The sequence below is a fragment of the Tamandua tetradactyla genome, chromosome 9, assembly GCF_023851605.1.
Source record: "Tamandua tetradactyla isolate mTamTet1 chromosome 9, mTamTet1.pri, whole genome shotgun sequence".
NCBI lineage: Eukaryota > Metazoa > Chordata > Mammalia > Pilosa > Myrmecophagidae > Tamandua > Tamandua tetradactyla.
The window spans coordinates 53673639-53692590 of NC_135335.1; the positions used below are offsets into that span (position 1 = coordinate 53673639).

Here is an 18952-nt window from a genome sequence, read left to right on the forward strand (position 1 = left end):
TGCTTCTTTTATGAACTGTCTTTGTTTGATTTAAAGTCGTACGCAAGTGCAGTTAAGAATTTGCACTGAAAAATCCTTTTGCTAAACCTGATTGCTGTTTCTGCCTCATGAATTTCCTCAGCCCAAAAGACAGGTTCCCAGGGGTGCTGGCAAAGACTCCACTGCCTGGTCCCTTTCTTCAGCCTTGCCTGCACCCTCAGCCTGCCCGACCTCCTTCTGCAGACTTGCCTGAACCCTCAGCCCTCCCGACCCCCTTCTGCAGCCTTGCCTGCACCCTCAGTCCACCCAACCCCCTTCTGTACCCTCAGCCTGCCCGACCTCCTTCTGCAGCCTTGCCCGCACCCTCAGCCCACCCGACCCCCTTCTGCAGACTTGCCTGCACCCTCAGCCTGTCCGACCCCCTTCTGCACCCTCAGCCCACCTGACACCCTTCTGCAGCCTTGCCCGCACCCTCAGCCCACCCGACCCCCTTCTGCAGACTTGCCTGCACCCTCAGCCCACCCAACCCCCTTCTGCACCCTCAGCCTGCCCGACCCCCTTCTGCAGCCTTGCCTGTACCCTCAGCCTGTTCGACCCCCTTCTGCAGCCTTGCCTGCACCCTCAGCCTGTCCGACCCCCTTCTGTAGCTTTGCCTACATGCTCAGCCCTCCTGGTGGAGGTCTAGGTGACCCAAAGCTACTCAGAAACCTGGCTCCCAGGTGTCCACTCGAGTGCATCCAGGATCCTAAATGCCTGCATGGAACGCTCTTTGTCCAGGATGCATCCATTGCACAGGTTGAGAGAGGGTCTGTTTCCCATGGCACTGTTGAAGTCACATGAACAGCTTCTGGAGCTGGTTCCTGGTTTCCATCAGGGGATCACATTGGCCGCAGGGCAGTATGCAGCTTGCTGCCAGCCCCAGGTGATTAGGTAAGCCACCCCAGCATGGGGCCCGACTTAATGATGTAGAGGATTTCCACCAGCTCATCCAGCACATCCCAGCCAGGGTGAAGCCAGCTAATCCCAATCATAGGCATGGGGACACGAGAGTCTTGAGGTCCTGTGAGTATGAGTAGATGCTGGGAGCAGGGCCACCACCATCAAGGCTGTCTGTGCCACCCTCAGCTGAGACATTGCACAAAGGTTCTGATGGCATCAGAGGGTAGATGGTTGGAGTTTCTCTTTCTCTGTGTCTGGTGGTTTCTCCTTCAAGGTGGGCAACCTGGTTCCCATGCAGCTCCTGGAATCCTGACCACTGCAGCACCACAGCCCATTGAGAGGCCTTCCCCATGCAGCCAATCCCCACAACCGGGGTATAGCTCGCAGGAGGCAGCCAAAGTGCTGAAACAATGTTCTTGATTTAAATATCCTGACTGCCTCATCTTCCTCTGAGTCTAGGAATGGGAACAGTAGCAGCCTTTTCTCAAGGTCATGATCACCATCATCCTTTCCTGCTGTCTTGCTTGGAAAGGGGGAAGCAGGTGATCGCCGCATCACTTGTTTCTCTCTGCCATACAGCAGCTCTGTGGCCTCGGGAACGTGACTTGGCACATTGCGTTTTCAGTCTTCTCATGGGGAGCTGGTTGCAAGGAGAGCTGATTCACAACCCCCCCATGTGGGCCTGTCTCCCACAAGCATCAACTGCTCCCATCCAAGCTTCGGGCTCCTGTCCTGTGAACACACGGGCTCCGCCTTCCCTGTTCCCCTGGAGCCCACATCCATCCTCTCCTCAACTAGTTAACCTGAACCTGGTCTCATCTAGTTAACCTGAACCTGGTCTCAGGACTTAACTCTTCCTGTGGGAGTCTCCCTTAGGGGGCCCTCTACCTGCACCCACCAGACCTGGCTTGAGGAGCCTCAAATTGTGCATGACCCTATCAGCCACATCTCGCTCTCTGCCCTGTGGGCATGCACATTCGATCTATCCCCACAGCTGCATTGGAAGAACCTCTAAAGCAGGCCTTCGTTGTGCAGACTTTGTAGCCTGGGACGTGCTCATGGCAGGACATCTTTGATGCTTTCTCAGTGAGCAAATGGGGCAACGAACTCAACACTCTGGGAACAGAGTATGTAATCTTAATCTCAAGGATGTTTGGGTTAGAAGTACGCCTCTTTTGAACCTTCAGGGCTTTTGGAAATCCAAGCATGTACTTAAGAATGAAAGTATCCTTGGCAAATCAATCCTTGTATCATCTGTCTAGAAGACTTTTTGAAGTGGCGCTGTATGTAGCATGTTGAATGGTGCCCCCCCAAAATATATGCCCATGTCTGAACCTCTGGGACCTGTGAGTGTGAACTTCCAGTGACTCTTGTTTGGAAAAAGGGTCTTTGCAGATGCAATTAAGTTAAGGATCTCAAGTTGCGCTCATCTCGGATTATTTATGTGGGTAGGCCATAAATCCAATGACGAGTGTCTGTATAAGAGACACAGAGGATGGACAGAGACACAGACACAGAGTCAGAGACTGCAGTGAGGCGGCCACAAGCCAAGCACACCTGGAGCCACCAGGAGCTGGAAGAGGACAGGAAGGTCCCCTAGATCCTTCAGTGGGGACACGGCTACCGACACTTTGATTCCGGATCTAGAACTCTGAAGGAATACATTTCGGTTGTTTGAAGGTACCATGTTTGCAGTTATTTTTTAGAGCAGCTGCAGGAAACTAATAAAGGTGCTAAATCCCATTTGAGGTAGATACAGCTTCCTCAAATGGGCTTGGCTGGCCGCAGCATCTCTGGCCAAGCTCTGCTAGTTACTATCAGAGCCAAGCCTTGCCAGCTTGTGGGTTCTCGAAGTGCTTCTACTGGCTGCTTGAAAATGATCTGCTGGGGTGAAGGGATATCACTGGTTTTATTCACACTCCTGCTCTATAAAGTATCGGGTGGGTCCACATATTGTTTGTAAAAGGAGCCAAACCGAAGCCCAAGTCATCATGACTTGTCATTTAAATAACTTCTATTCATTTGTTTATCTGTTGCAGGATGTAATATTGTATTTATTGGATCTCTACAATATGCACGACATTTCACTGCACCCTACAGTTGTTGGGGCAATGGGGGAGCAAGTGAGGCACCCACAATTGTGCAAACTGTAAACTTGTCTTCAAGAACTTTATATTCCAGTAAACGCTATGCTTTAGAAAACTGTTTTGATTTAGATTTTCACACACAGGATAGCTGCATTTTCATTTCCTTTGGTTAAACACCTGAGAGTGGAATTCCTGGATTGTATGGTAGGTGCATATTTAGATTTATAAAAATCAGACAGATCTTCATCTAAAGTTGGTTGTAACATTTTACATTCTGGCCCATACTGTCGGAGAGTCCTCGTTAGAACACAGACTTTCCAACATTTGGTGTTGTCAGTCTTAATTGTCACCACTCCAGTGGATGTGAAGTGCTATCACATTGGAATTTTTAATTGAATTTCACTGGTGACTAATGATATTGAGAACATTTTAATGTGCCTCTTAACCATTTGTGGTTTTCTTTGTGAAGATTTTCTTAAGTATCTTTCTATTTTATTGAGTTGTTTCTCTCTGTATTGTTGAGTTGTAGGAGTTCTTTATATATTGTATAAAAGTTTTTTATCAACTAAAGATTTTGAGAATAATTTTTCCTTATGAGCTTGTGTGTTCATTTGCGTAAAGAAAAATATTTTCCTTTTGGTGAAGCTTAATTTACACTTTTTCTTGCAGTTATTGCTCTCTATGTCCTAGTTATGATTTCTATGCCCACCACAATGGTAAAGATATTCTCTTATATTTTCCACGATAGCCTTTTATGTTCTGGTCTATTGTGTGTGGTGTGAGGTTAGGGCACTTTTTTGTTTTTTAATTTTTGATATCCAAGTTTTAAAGCAACTGTGATAGATTGAATCACATACTGCAACAAAAGACACATTCTTAAAATTAATCTGCATTCCTGTGAGTGTGAGCTTATTGTATGTAGGACCTTAAGAAGATGTCATTTGTCACTTATGATGTGACCAACCAGAAGCAGGGCAGATGTTAATTTGTGTGATAACTGGAGGCCTTATAGGGGAAATGTTGAGGCAGTCAGGGAAGCCAGCAGACATAGAAGCCAGAAGTCAGGGAAGGCCACAGAAGGAGAGAATGATACAATTCACATGTGTTGGGGGGGTCCCTTCACCCTGGGAGAAAGTAAAGTTTTGTTCTCGCCTCCAAAACGATGAGCCAATAAGTTCTGGTTGTTTCAGCCAACTAATTGTGTGGTATTTATCACAGTGGCTCTAACAAACTAAGGCAGCACCGTTGATCAAAATATTTTCTTTCTTCATTGGGCTCTGTTTTAGTTTCTTGGCTGCTCAAGCAAATACTGTGCAGTGGGTCAGCTTAAACCATGGGCATTTTTTTAGCTTATGGTTTTGAGGTTAAAGGAACGTCCAAGACAGCAAGGTGATGCTTTCTCCCTGAAGACTGGTGTTCTGGGGCTGGCTGCTGGAGATCCTTGGCTCCTCTCTCACATGGCAAGGTACATGGCAGTGACTTCTGGTATCTTCCTTCACTCCTGGGTTCCCATTTCAGCTTCTTGATCCCCATGGCTTTCTCTCGGTGTGTGTCTTCTAAATGACTCCAGTAATAGGATTAAGACCCATCCTGACTGAAGTGAGACCAACCTTAATTGAAGTAACCTCATCAAAAGGACCTACTTAAAGTGAGTTTATGCCCATAGGAATGAGTCAGCTTTAAGAACATGTTTTTCTGGGGGTATATATAGCTTCAAACCACCACAGTCTCTCTATTCTATTCTATAGAATTGAGAATAGTGAATATCAGTCCCACGCTATTTTGATTACTATAACCTTATAGTATTGAGCCTCCAGTTTTGATCTCCTTTCTTAGAAGCGCTTTAAATACTATCAGTCTTTTGCATTTCCATGCAAATTGCAGAATAAGCTTTTTAATTTCTGTATTTAAAAGCCTGCTGCAATAATATTTTGGATCATATTTATTCTATAGATCAATTTGGAGAGGATTGAGATCTTAATAATACTGAGTTTTATTATCCAAATACATGATGTACCTGTCCTTTTATTTAGGTCTTATTTAATGATTATCAGCAATGCTTTGTAGTTTTAAAAGGAAACAATATTTGATTTTTAAAAAGTCAAAATAGTGCTCATGTTTGGTTGTTTGGAGTGAGGACTGATGAAAACAGTTTGGGGAAATTTGGGGGGTGTTAATATTGTTAAATATCTTGTTGGAGTTTGGGTTACATAGGTATGTTCACATTTTAAAACTCAGGAATGTGCATTAAAATTTTGTGAATTTTATTGTATGTTTATTTCACATCAAAAGAAAGAAACTAAAAAATATGAAGGTTTTGTAATGATGTCCATTTTGGAGGAAGTATACTGATACCCGAAATTTACTCTAAAATGTGTTAAATTAAAGGGGATTTATGGTGCGATGGCTGGATGGAGGGGAGTCTGTATGTGTGGTAAATCCAGCAGAGTAAGGTATTGATGGTTGAAGCTGTGTTGTGTGTGTCTAAGTGCTGATTGTAAAACTCTCAAGCTTTGCTGCAGATTCAATATTTTCATAATAAAGTGTTGGTAATACTGAAGGTTAAGTAAAGATATTTTCAGATAACTGAAAACTGAGGGACTTTGTTGCCAGGAATAAGCACTATAAATACTAATGGAATTTTTCCAGCAGAAGGAAAATGACTACAATTGGAAGCAAGGAAATGTAGAAATGAATGGCGAGTATGGCAAAGGGTAAGCATGTAGGTAAAGGAAATGAATATTGAATGCATAAAATAATATTGTCCTACGGAATCTGGTATATATATTGAATTAAAATGTAAGATGTTAATAACAATAAATGAGAAGGGGTGAAGGCAGTGTCAAAGTACAGTAAATCAAGCATGCATGTTATAATCTCTATGGTAACCACTAAAAGAATATATAACTGGTAATTCAGTAGATGGGAAAATAAGCAATTTTAAGTATTTTATTAATCCAAAAGTTGGCAAAAAAGGAGAGAAATGGAAATATAAAGTATATTGTTCAAATAAGGAAGACTAAGGTGGCAGAATATAAATATGCCAGTAATCCCTTTAAATATATGTGGACTAAATACTCCAAGTAAAGTACTTGAATTGTCAGACTGGATAAAAACAAAACCACAACTACATGCTGTTTACAAGGAACGCAATCATCAGAATTGAAGAAACAGTACAAAATATTTTCAAGGCCTCTATGTTGGAATTCATAGAACTCAACTGAGTGAAATTAAAGGGGAACTACAAAAATATCATCTGCCATATTCATGGATGGCTTGGAAGATTCAATATTGGAAAGGTACCAATTTTTCCCTAAACTGATTTGTGGATTCAATCCAATTCAATCCCAGTTAGGTTCTTTTTAAATAAGAAGTAAAAGCTGACGTTTCAAAAGGTGTAAGCCTATCAATTTGGAAAGGATGTGGGGCAACTGCCTCACTCACCTCCTCTGGGGAGGAGTGCAGAATTGCACCACTTTGGAACCTTTTTGTTGGATCTACTACACCCTCATCTACTCCTCGGTCTACACCCAACCATTATGTACACATATTTATCAAAAGGCAGAAACAAGGGTGCTCGTTGCCATGCCATGGGCAACAGTCCCAGCCTCGGGACCACCACCTGCAGTAGAATGGATAAACACATGCTGGTTTCTACACCCCACAACATACTACAGAGAGGTGAGGAGAAGCCTCCTACCACTGCTACATGCAGTGATGTGGATGGATCTCATGAGCACAATTTGAGCAAATCATTCCAGATACAAAAGAGCACACAACATAATTTAACTTAAAAAATTATAACAACAACAACAACAAATCAGGCAAAACAAATTCTGTTGTTAGAAGCCAGAGTGCTGGGAATGTTTTGTTTCTCGCATTGGCCAAATGAGTTGTTCCAGGACCATTTTTTTGCCAAGAGCAGTAAAATGGGACCATCTCCAGGTGATTCTTGACTCAAGGGGTCCAGGAAGTGGGTGGCCGAGGCCTCAGCAGCCAGGTGTCCCTGCTCATCTGAGCAACAGCACGGTGCCAGGGGAAGACACCTGCCATCCCACTGGAGACTGTGTACCAGCTTCCATCAGTGATGCTGTGGGTTGAATTGTGACCCTGCCCAAAGACGTGTTCAAGTCCTGTTTCCACGACCTGCGAGTGGGACCTCATTTGGAGATAAGGTCCTTGCAGATGGAGTCAAGTGAAAATTAGGCCCCACTGGATTACGACCATGCCATGACCATTGGAAGACTCAGAGGAGGAGAGGACAGAGACACACAGCGAGGAGGGCATTGCAGGGACAAGTTGGGTTTCTGGCTACCATAGGCCAAGGAAACGCAGTTGCCAGCTCCCGCCAGGAGCTCACACAGGCAGGGACATATTCCTCCCCAGAGCCTTGGAAGGAGCGTGATTCTGCCAACACCTGGATCCAGCCCTCTGGCTCCAGAAGTGTGAGAGAACGCATTTCTGTTGTTTTCAGTTGCCCCGTGGTGGTGATTCCTTACAGCCACCCTGGGAAGCTAATACAAATGATCTCTTTTCTCCCTCTCTCTTCTGACTCCAAGAAAGATTATGATGACCCTCTGGGCATTTCCTCCAGAGAGAGGTGCATGAGGGAATATCATTATGACCTTCTGGGCAAACAACATAGGGCCATAAGGAGGAGTCTTGATGAGAATCTTCATAATTTGGGGCAAATATAGGTGCTGTTTTAAGTGGATCGCTTAGAAAAAGGGGGCCACAAAAGGTAGACTCTCATCAGTGACCTGCATCCTCCTTTCCCACACACACCAAGGCAGCTATGAGTGAGGAAATTTGATAGGCAGTAATTTGTTGAAAATACATTACGTTTCCAGATTTCCAAATAAGCACTTGAAACAAGTTGGAATTGGCTGATTTTTCCTTTCATAGCACAAAATTCTTTGTGATGTCCACTCAAAGTTCCATTCATAACCACTGGACAAAAAAATCTGCTTACAGATCTGTGTTCCCAGGTCTTCAAAACACAGCTGGTCCTTATTCTTGCTTTGCTTCTGCCCGGTCCTTTGGTCAAGAGCGGGTGATGGCCGCTGTTTCCTTCCATCCCCCGCTGTGTCGACCACACTGCTGTAGGGCCACCATGGCACAGGAATATGTCCAAGCCCATGTCTTTGCCTTGTCTGGGCACCTCTGACAGAGTGCAGCTCTTGTGTAAATGTGTTTGCATTGCCTTCTTTCCATCCAGTCCCACCACATCAGTTCTTGGTGATACTCAGGTTGATCCAGTTACTGGTTTCTCAGAGGGGATGGTATATTTGAGAATGACTGATTCAATGACAATTTAGAAACCCAGAGTATTCCGGTTCTGCTCCTAGAATCTGCAGAACCAGATCCATATTATTAGTTTGTACTTCCTGTGGCTGAAACACCTGCTCATTGATTAGAGACTGATGAGATCCACAGATGAGAAATGAAGGTGTGCAGTAAGCACTGCTCCCTGGATGCAATTAACTAGCCTGCTCAGCCAATGATGACGGAGCATATGCTATGTCTGAGAACTAATCTGGTTCCATAGTGAACAAGATGGACAAACTCCCTGCCCTCATGGAGCTTGCAGTCTGGTGGATATTACTGTTTCAAAATAAAACAGGTGAGATGTGTTACTGCTTACTAGCAAGTGTTTTCTTCAATTCCAGTCTCCGATTCTCAGTTAGAATCAATTACCAAGAAATAATTTATCAAATATTTTTCATGCATCCAGACTGATTTATTACCAGCAATGCTCATTGTTCCAGAAACTATTTTTTGTAGCTATTTTGTAGACAGACTTCAAATATATTTTAATCAGATTTTTTGGGTGGTCTTTTGTTTTTACTAGTAGACTAATGATATGAAATATGTTTCATTTTTAAGTAAGAAAATTTTACAAAGCAGTAGGTAAAATGAGAATTCATGTTAGTAAAAGAAGAAGTGAAGAATGGAACAAAATTAGAAAGATAAATAACAAAATTATAATAGCCATTTATGAGTTTTGATATCCAAAGAAATTCTTCATTTTTTTGTCTACTAGTCCAAATAATTACACAATGCAAGTACTACTTTTATTTTATAAACTAAAGTTGATGTTCTAATCAGGAACAAAGAAGAAAAATGTTCATAGCCAATTGCATTTTTTTAAAAAACCTTCCTATTTTTAACAATTTGTCTGCTCTTCCATTGTTTCATTAATTCACCTATTTAATAATTCATTAATTCAAAGAATTTTTTTTAAAGCTTTCTCTGAAATAAACTTCAAAGTAAGTGCTTTAAATAAGAAGGAAGCTGGGAGTGGTTGGCAATGGACCAAGAGTGTTCTTCCTTTGCAGTTGCTTCAAGCAAGTACTTGTTATCACTGATACTAATTTCAAAAAGGAGCAATCAGGAGCGTTTGGGATTCACCATAAAAAGCTGCAAATCCATGTTATGCTCGACTTACTCAGGTACCATGGTGATTATCCTCCGAGGTTTATTGTTGATGTTGCCAAATATTCCCCCGACATCGAGTGAGGCTCATGACACTCATAAGGCTCCTGGCAGTGGTCGCCCCGGCGTCTGTGCTCCTTCTTTGGGACCCAGGAGGAGTCCCGGGACCAGTCCTTGGAATCGGCCGTGAATCACCGCACTGTGCTCCCTGGAAAGATGTGCTATCAAGCCGGGGGAGAATGTTCTGAGAAGGAGAATGTGGACTCTCGAAGCTTCATGGCAGTGATGTGTAAGATGATTTCCCCTTGTGGCTAACCTTGAACTAGAGAGAAGCAGAAGCTCAACTTGCTCATTGGCCACCACGATGCCTGACCTCTTTACAATGGTCTGTTGAGTTGTTAGATGTGCTTCCTGAGACCCCCTTTTCCTCTCACTCACACCCTAAGGAAGCCCTCGGGCTCTTTTGTATTAGTTCGAGGAAACCTGAAGATAAGTTATGCTTATGTGTGATGGTAAATGCTGGTTGTTTCCATGGGTACAGTATTATATTGCTGTTGGGAAACCACCTGTGCCAGGAGTCTCACACACTCTTCTGGAAGCTTCTTTCTACATAGGCCGTCCTTCCACATCTCTTGAAGAGTGCTGTGGCAGGGAGGAATACGGGATTTCATTCTCTGTGGTGCACAGACAGCAGGGTTTTCTTGGCGTTTACGGTCTTGGTATCTTTCTGCTGTGCTGGGCATTAGCAGAAAGAGCGGGGCGGGTATTGCGTGAGTTCTGTGCTCCAGCACTCAGGCCCCAGCTCTCTCTATCCCATCATTCGGTCCCCCGGGAGGGTGTTCCACTAGCCCAAGACCAAGACCTGCAGCCCAGGTGGCTGTGCCTGCCTCTCACAGAGGAATTTCCCTGTCAGCTATAGGCATGGGCAAATGAGTAATTCTTTCCAACACATCTTAGTACCAGAAGACATGAAGAGATTTCACCTTGCCTACAACCTGTGCTACCGTTTCTTTCCATTGCCCAGGTCTAGGGCATTTTGGGGGATATGATTTCACTTGGAGTCTAGCCAAGTCTGTGTGTTGCTGAACCTAGTTGTAATGCATTTGGCACTGCAGAGGTGATCATTTTTGATACATTTTATTAAATGAACATTTATTTTTCTTTAGATGAGAGGATGAAGGCAGAATTCCCCTCGAAGTCATCATGTAAGATAAACTGGAGCTCGTTTTTGGATCTGGCATTCCAGGTCACCCCAGGGCAGTCCTGGGTGGGCGGGGCACACAAAGCAGCAACCACCACTTGGGGCTCAGTCTCCTTTTCATCCTCCTCCACAGCAAAGCAGCCATCTGCCCAGCTGTGGGCAGGGAAACAAAGGCTACCCAGATGGCTGGGCTCTCTGGGCAGGCAGCATCCTTGAGACCTCAAGGTCGCGTGGGGTATAACATCCTGTCTCTGGATGGTATCATGAGTCAACATCTCCTCATTATCACCACACAGTATTTTTTATTTTATCTTTTAATAGGAGAGTTTAATTCATTTACATTTTTTATTAATAAAACCAATCCTCATACCAACGCGAACATTCTTAATGTATGAACATTCCATACTTGGTATGCAGTCAGTGGCTCACAATATCATCACATAGTTGTATATTCATCACCATGATCACTTCTCAAACATTTACATCACTCCAGAAAAAGAAATAAAAAGAAAAAAAACTCATATTTACCACTCTCTCATTGACCTCTGGTGTTTCCCTCTACCCGATTTATTTTTAACATCTGTCCTCCCTATTATTTATTTATTTTTAATCCATATTTTTTACTCATCTGTTGAGACCACAGATAAAAAGAGCATCAGAACAGGATCTTTACAACCACACAGTCACTTTGTGAAAGCTGTATCATTATACAATCAGCTTAAAGAAACATGGCTACTGGAACACACCTCTACAGTTTCAGGCACTTCCCTCTAGCCTCTCTAATACACCTTAAACTATAAAGGGGATGTCTATATAATGCATAAGAATAATCTCCAGGATAACTTTTCGACTCTATTTGAAATCTCTCAGCCACTGACACTATTTTGTCTCATTTCTCTCTTCCCCCTTTCTATTGAGGAGCATCACACAGTTTTGACATTACTCAAGACCGCTGGGTGAAACTGCATATTGATACAAATTTCTGGAGGAGAATCACTATTTATATTCAGTGTGCCATAGTAGATTCCCATAGCACAAAACAGACATCAAGTCTTTTCACTCTAAGGAAAGGCATTGGACTGACAATGTCTCAAGGCCTCTACAGGTGTTATAATTTCACTTGAGTAGTTGAGTGAAATTTAGGAAATTTGATATATATGTATATAACCTATGACAGTTTATTCCAAAGGACATCTTATTACTTAGTTATCTTGAAATTTAATTGTATTGAATTTTATTTTAAGTACGAGACCTGTGTGGACTCATCTGCAGATGGGATCTAAAATTTCAATTTTAAATTTAAAGAGAGTGGGTCTTTATCCAACACGGCTAGAGTCCTTATAGTGAGAGGACATCTAGACAGAGATGGGTGGCTGAGCAGAGGGGACAGGAGACAGCTGGCCATGTGGTGGAGGTAGCCCTTGACTTATGGACGGCCAGCAAGCCTACACCAGAATGCTACAGACTTCAGACAAAGCATGGCCTGCTGACCCCTTGGTTTTAAACGTCTAGCCTCCAAAATGGTTGGATGATAAATTCCTATTGTTTAGGCCAACCAGTTTGTGATTTTTGTTATCACAGCCCCAGCAAACCAAGACCGTTTCCAATTACTAAGAGCCGGCTGGGTGCCTTTTGTAAATTATGTTCTCCAATCCTCACAGCAACACCAGGAGGCAGGCGGGGCAATGGCACATCGGAGGTTCCAGGGAGCCTGGCTAGGTGCCTGAGATCATGCAGGAAATGGGGCAGGGCAGGGTTCAACCCTGGAGAGTGATGTCCTCCTTCCTGCCTGTTTCAGCAGCCTCGTCCCCAGGGCTGCGGCCACAGCAGGACTCACCTGTGTTTTGAGCACTGCCTGTACCTAGGGCTGGGATGGCAGCAGGAGTCAGCCTCCTTCTGTGCACAAGGGAGTAAGAAGGTGGGGTCCTTCTAACTTTGCACCAGGAGTCTTGGCCCTGATTGTCCAGTTCACTGGGTGTCTTCAGCCTCTTGGCTTCTCCTGCACAAGTGCTGATGACATCTTCCATGGCTTCTCCCTCCATCCTGGATGGACACAGCTTCTTAGGTGGGGCCCTGAGAGGGAGCCTCTTCTGGTCAATTCCCTTCCATGCCCTTGAACATATACAGCCACCTTGTGTGTGCCAGGTCATGCCCGTGGTCTTTGTGACCCATTGTTCACCCTTCCAGCTGGACTGGCTGTGCAGCATCATCATGATGAATAAAGAGAGTGACACTGATGCTTGATGGTCGAGGAGAATCGCGTAATCTAAAAAGGCTTTCCCATTGCTATATGTACCAAATGCTGCTGTTTTGGTATAAAACTCTTCTTCAAACACTGATCCAAAATAATTGTTCATGATTGGAGATTTTGGTCTAAGAAATGATATGTAAGTCACATTTGGACAGAGTTTTAGGGTTGGGAACAGAACTCTTTGAAAATATGAAAGTTTTTGATTGCTTGCATTGATATATAGGAATTACAGGGCCAACTTTTGGAAAACATTTACCAAATCATCGTCTTTGCCTCAGAAAATTGGGCTTTCTTTTTCTTTCTCATCAAAATGTACAGAAAGGACAGACCTTGGAAAGAGAATGAATCAGCAGATGAGGCGCCTAAAGTAGAGAGAAGCTTTTACAGTGAGGCTATTTTGGGAGTTTGGTTGTTTTCCTTTTTTCCTTTGCGAGGATAATTTATCATTTCTTTTTTTTTTTTTTTGTGCACTGTGTTTTGTTAAATTGCATTTTGGTAAATGGCCGGCTTCAAATGTGATTAGAAAATAATCGTTCTGAATTATAACCAGCCAAATGCCTGCATTGTGCAGGAGGCAGGTGTATGATGAAGAACCAGAAGTTATTATTGATTAGTAGCCATTGCTAACATTAATTCACAGTCCTGCCCTGTGGGCAGATTCCCACTCAGGGAGGTGGTACCAAGGACATTGCATGTTTCTGTTTGTGCCCCCAACTTCAGCCTCCCCTTCCATCTTTGTAAAGACTCCCAAGCTGAGGAAGGCTCAACTTAGGAAGGCATAAGCAGGGCACAGCTGGTGAAAATTTTCTGAAGTCTTTCTTGCATCCTAGTATTTAGTGCACCTTCCCATCTAGAAGGAGCCAGTCTATGTGTCCTTCCGGGCTAAGGAGCTGAGAAGAGTCACTGCACAAAGGGAGCAGTGTGCAATCCATGGTTTCTGCTACCTGCTCCTTCAATATGCCAGGAACACCTTTAGGCAGCAGCTCTGAAAGAACCTGTCTGATGTATCTAAGGACTGATGGATGTCCCAACTTGGCAACTCTGAAGTCCCATCCCAGCTTCGGGTTTCTGGGCAGGTTAGCTGGGGTTTTCACGGAGACTGCAGCCCAGCCCAGCTTCTCCTTCAGCCCAACCCTTCCCATTGCTGGAATTGAAAGAGCACTTGCTAATGTGCCTCCTACGTGCAGAACTTCAGTTCAGGCTGGTTTTCTAGGATAAGAGTCTGCAGCCATGGACAGGCTTCACTGCATCCCCCCACCTCTCAACCTGGGTGTTACACCTCAAAAGAAACCTGCTCCTCATTTATTTCCCAAGTGTAACCTGGAAGGAATTTACAAGATGCTACCTTGATCATGCCATCCCTTCCTGTGACCTTACACTGATTTAGCTTGTCTGTTAAGGACAAACAATGACATCCTTAACATGGCTGATAAGTTAGGTGATAAACATCACAGCTACCATCCAAACTGAGATAGTTCTGGGAGAACTGAAAATAACCATGCTTTTTGAAATATTTATTTTTTGACTGACAAATTGACTTTATTACATTGGTGTACCTATAAAATAGTTTTATTGTTACTATTAAAAACTTTCTAAAACATGAAAATCACATGTACCTTAAAGCAAAATATAATCTTCACATTGATAGTCTGAGCATTAAAAAATACTATAAGCAAAATAATTATTCTTGGTGCATATTTAGAAACTATCAATTATTAAGCTGAATTTATCTCTAATTTAGTTCACAAGTGATATTTTTCTGTACAATTTATTTTTAAAATATTATCTTTTTTTAACTTTTCAAAAAATTATTTGTGATATTCGACAAAGTTGCATTTTATGGTCAACAAATCTGCAGTTATTGCTATCTTCAAACGAGTCTTCGTTATAACCACAGCATTTTTAGTTAAGAGAATATTTTTTCTATAGGTGCCAAAGTACTTGGTAAGCTTAGAAAAATTTCTCTCTTTTAAGCCTCCAGCTAATTAAATTAAGTCTTACTCATAGTGGAAGACACTCCCCTTAGTTAAGTGTCATTTTGAGGCCCTGTGCTTTCCTGGATGAATGCCTGCGAGTGGGACTGTTGAGTTGTTTGGTAAGCAACTACTAATCTGTTTTCCAAACAGACCTTACTGTTTTGCATTCCCAACAGCAGTGTATGCGAGGCCCATTTGCTCCAAATCCTTGCCAACACTTAGAGTTTTCAGTCTTTTAAATTTTAGCCAGTCTAATGGGCATGAAGAGGTAGCTCATGGTTTTAGTATGCATACCCCTGATAACTAATGATAGACTTTGCTGCATGAGCTTATTGGCTGTCCATATATTTTCTTTACACTCCTCTTAAAATTAAGTTGTTTGCCTTTGCTATTGAGTTATCAGAGTTTTAAAAATGTATTCTTCCTCAGATATTGCATTGTGAATAAATTTCCTTGCTCTTGGCTTGCCTTTTCATTTTCTTAATTGTGTCTTCTGAAGAGCATGAATTTATAATTTTGATAAGGTTCAATTTATCTTTATTTTACTCTTCTAGTTATAACATAACTAAATAAAATAAACTCTTTATTTTCAAGTTAGAAGCTTTATGATTTTAGCTTTACATTAAATCCAGGATCCATCTTGAATTACCTTTTGTCCATAATTCACTTTAGAGATCAACATTTATTTTCATTACCATATGGACATTTAATTCTTCCAGCATCATTTGTTGCATCAAGCTTTTTATTTTGTTGCCTTTGAGATTATCTTAAGCCAGAAAAAAAATCTGGTTTCGTTACCAGGCATATGTTAAAAATCTGTGCATCGGATGATTAAGCTCCAATTTTGACTAGTGGACTAGCTCAGTGTGTTTGGTTGCATTTGTGAATTATGTGCTCACCATGATCAATTCCCAGTGAAATTCAGACTCAGAGCTTTAGCTTAGTGAGAATATTGATTTTGACATGATGTTTTATTATAGCAAAATTTGTATTCACATCATTGCACAAAACAAATAATTCTATGTTCAATATTGAATTTTTGATTGAATATACAATAGCATTAACAATAGTGTCAGATGTTTCGCCTTCATCAGAATATACTTCCAAAAGCTTTTCTTTAACTCCAAGAATTGGGGAAAATGTTTAACCATTATAGCAATTATCTGGATTTCAATTTGAAGCATCTGACAACACTGATATAAAACTGTTATTATTTAACCATTAGTGAAGTTCTCCTGCTATGGAGCCAATTTATTAATAGCTATTTCTTCACTTTCTGTATATGCACAGAAAACTTGAAATTTAAAATGGGCAAAAGTAATTTAGTAAGCAGTAATTTCATTTAAAGTCAAGCTACACAGCATAAATAAACTTACCTTCTGCAGCTTCTTGTGTTAAATTGCCCTTTTCAAGCATTATCTTATTAAGTAACTGATACTTCCTCAGCTGATTTGTCTTTAGTTTTTCTGTGATCTGTAATATGTCCTCCATGGCCAAGTTGGATGGTAAATATTGACAAACATCGCCTCCAAAATTCATGCAGAATTAAAAACAATTTTTATTGAACATGCTGTCATGGGTTAAATTGTGCCCCCCCAAAAAGACACGTTGAAGACCTGACCTCTGATTCGGTATTTGGAAATACTTTGAAGATGTTATTCGATAATATGGACCCTTATCCAAAATGGCTGTTATCCTTAAAAGAAGGGGAGAACTGGACACGACAGAAAGAATGAGGACACCTTGTGTCACTGAGTCAGAGAGCACCACGAATTGCTGGCAAGCCATGCCAGAAGCCAGAGGAGACGCATGGAACAGCTTCTTCTCAACAGATTTCAGAGGAGCTGTGGCCCTTCTGACACCTTGATTTCACATTTCTGGCCTCCAGGACTCTGGGACAGTCACTTTTATTCTTTTAAGGTACCCAGTTTGTGGTACTTTGTCATAGCGCTCCTAGGGAACTAAGACACATGCACATTCGACTTTGTAGCTCATCGTTGCTGAATGTGCTTAATGAAAAAAAATGCCAAGTAAAATAGAGAAATAATTATTTTGCGCTATGTTCTGTTCTCTTCTATTATATGATGCCACAGTAGCAACAGCTTTCAGATGCTCCAGATCACGGCATTCCTGCCTTTATTTCCCATACCCTCATCAGTGCTTTCCCAGTTCCTACCATGCTCGTGCAGAGGCCTGGTAGCATGATGTATTTTGTGAGCTTCAGGAAGCATTGTGACAAAATTGGCTAGTAAATCAAACAGATGGCAGGGGCAACAGATTAAAAAAATCCCATTACCAATTGAGAAAAGAAGGGCTTAGATACTCCTAGCTGCTTGTGTCTAAGCATTTTTATCAGCCAGTGTCCTGTGTACTGCCCTTGAAAAGGAATTCATGCAAGCCTCATACAACTTTAGAACGGACCACACCTGTAGCTGGAACTGTGATGAGGAGGTGACTGAACCCATTCCCATTTACTTTGGTGTCATTATTAATGGACACTTGGTTAAAAATAGAAAAACCTGAAACAAATGCTAAATCAAATGGGAAGCTGGGCACCAGGCAGAATCAGTGCCTTCCCTTTCCAGCTGGCACCGTTGGTCACCCTATGTATAACTCTGTGCCTGTTCTGCACCTAGTCATCTCTCTAGCCTCTTTACAGGGTCACTCGTCATCAGTGTATTTTTCCAGGCCTTTCTGGGAGGATTTGATTCATCTCTCTCCACTGCAGATTGAAGCTCCAAAAGCACAAGGATCAGAACGGATTGGCTTCACTGCTGGGTCTCTGTTGTTCGGCAGAGAGCCTGACATATGGCGGGTGCTGAAAGAATATATTTAGATTGAGTGACTCAGGGAGCCTGAGAGAAGGAGAGGGTAAAGGAGGAGAGAACGGACTCTCTGGGGTCTCAGGGGAGAGAGGAGCTCCTGTGAAGGGTGGGGTGCAATATACATCGAGTCCGCTGCCAGGCACACTTACATTTATATTCTAGTGATCAAAAGATACATTTGAAAATCTGATGCCAAGTGCCATGGCAATACTTGTCTAGATTGTTTGAGATGTCCCAGGTTAATTTCAAGAAGAAACACTGTACATACTGGTTCTACCTGCTCTGAAAATTTGGATTTGGGCATTTTCCCAGCCCCCCTGGGTCACCTATTGGGGCCTTTGGTGCCCCAGTAATAACTGGCATCAGTGCACCTCCCCATATTAAAGCAAGGTTTTCATTGTAAGGCAGAATAAAACTGTTCAATAAAAACAAAAACAAAATCTGATGCCTATTAATTCATTTTGTTACTTCATTTCTATTTATTATTTTGTGGCCTAAATATTGGAATAGTGTTGCATGTAGAGGACAAGTACTGGTTCCAGAGGATGCTTGCTTCATGTGTAAACTAAATCCACAGTATTGCTTCTCTTCCACCTCCAACACACACACTCACACACACCACATAATCACATGCGCACACACACATGCAAACAAAAACTCACACATGCACACACTGAAATGCACTCACACATGCGTGCACAAAGGGTAGCCCAGGTCCTTTGGTATTAATATAACATTCGAGAAGTATACTTCTCAAATTTAATACTGTTACCACTTCTCACACTACATTTACTTGGTCAGTTCTGATGATCAGCAGTAGTGAGGTCCTATAATGTCCCACAGACACTGCATTAATAAATACTGAGCCACTGCTCCTAGGGGAAGTACAGGGCTAGGTTTGTGAGCCTCTGCCAAGACACACTCATTAACCCATCAATATGTACCCTTGTGTGTGTGTGTGTGTGTTTAAAGACATCTTATATAATAGAAATTGTTGATTTATTAACTTTAAACTTATGATCAAACAGCGCTTTAACTCGTGCTTGAAAGAAGCTTATCTAATGTGTATTTTCTCCATAAGTCACATCACAGTGTTCTTGGAACACAAGACAGTACTTCAGCACTATACTTCGGTGCCATTTCATACAGCAAAATCACCAACAAAAAGCACAAAAATGAATGAAGAATTTGGCATTAACTATAACAGGAAAAGGACATTTGTTTACAGTATGAGAGTTGAAACAAGATGGCAGTGAAGC

The 18952-nt window shown here is 42.2% G+C and overlaps 1 pseudogene; it reads right to left on the minus strand.

Annotated features, from left to right (window-relative positions):
• Positions 1-675: 675 nt before the first annotated feature.
• On the minus strand, positions 676-1473 carry LOC143645697 (transmembrane protein 186 pseudogene; annotated as a pseudogene).
• Between the last annotated feature and the right edge of the window lie 17479 nt (positions 1474-18952).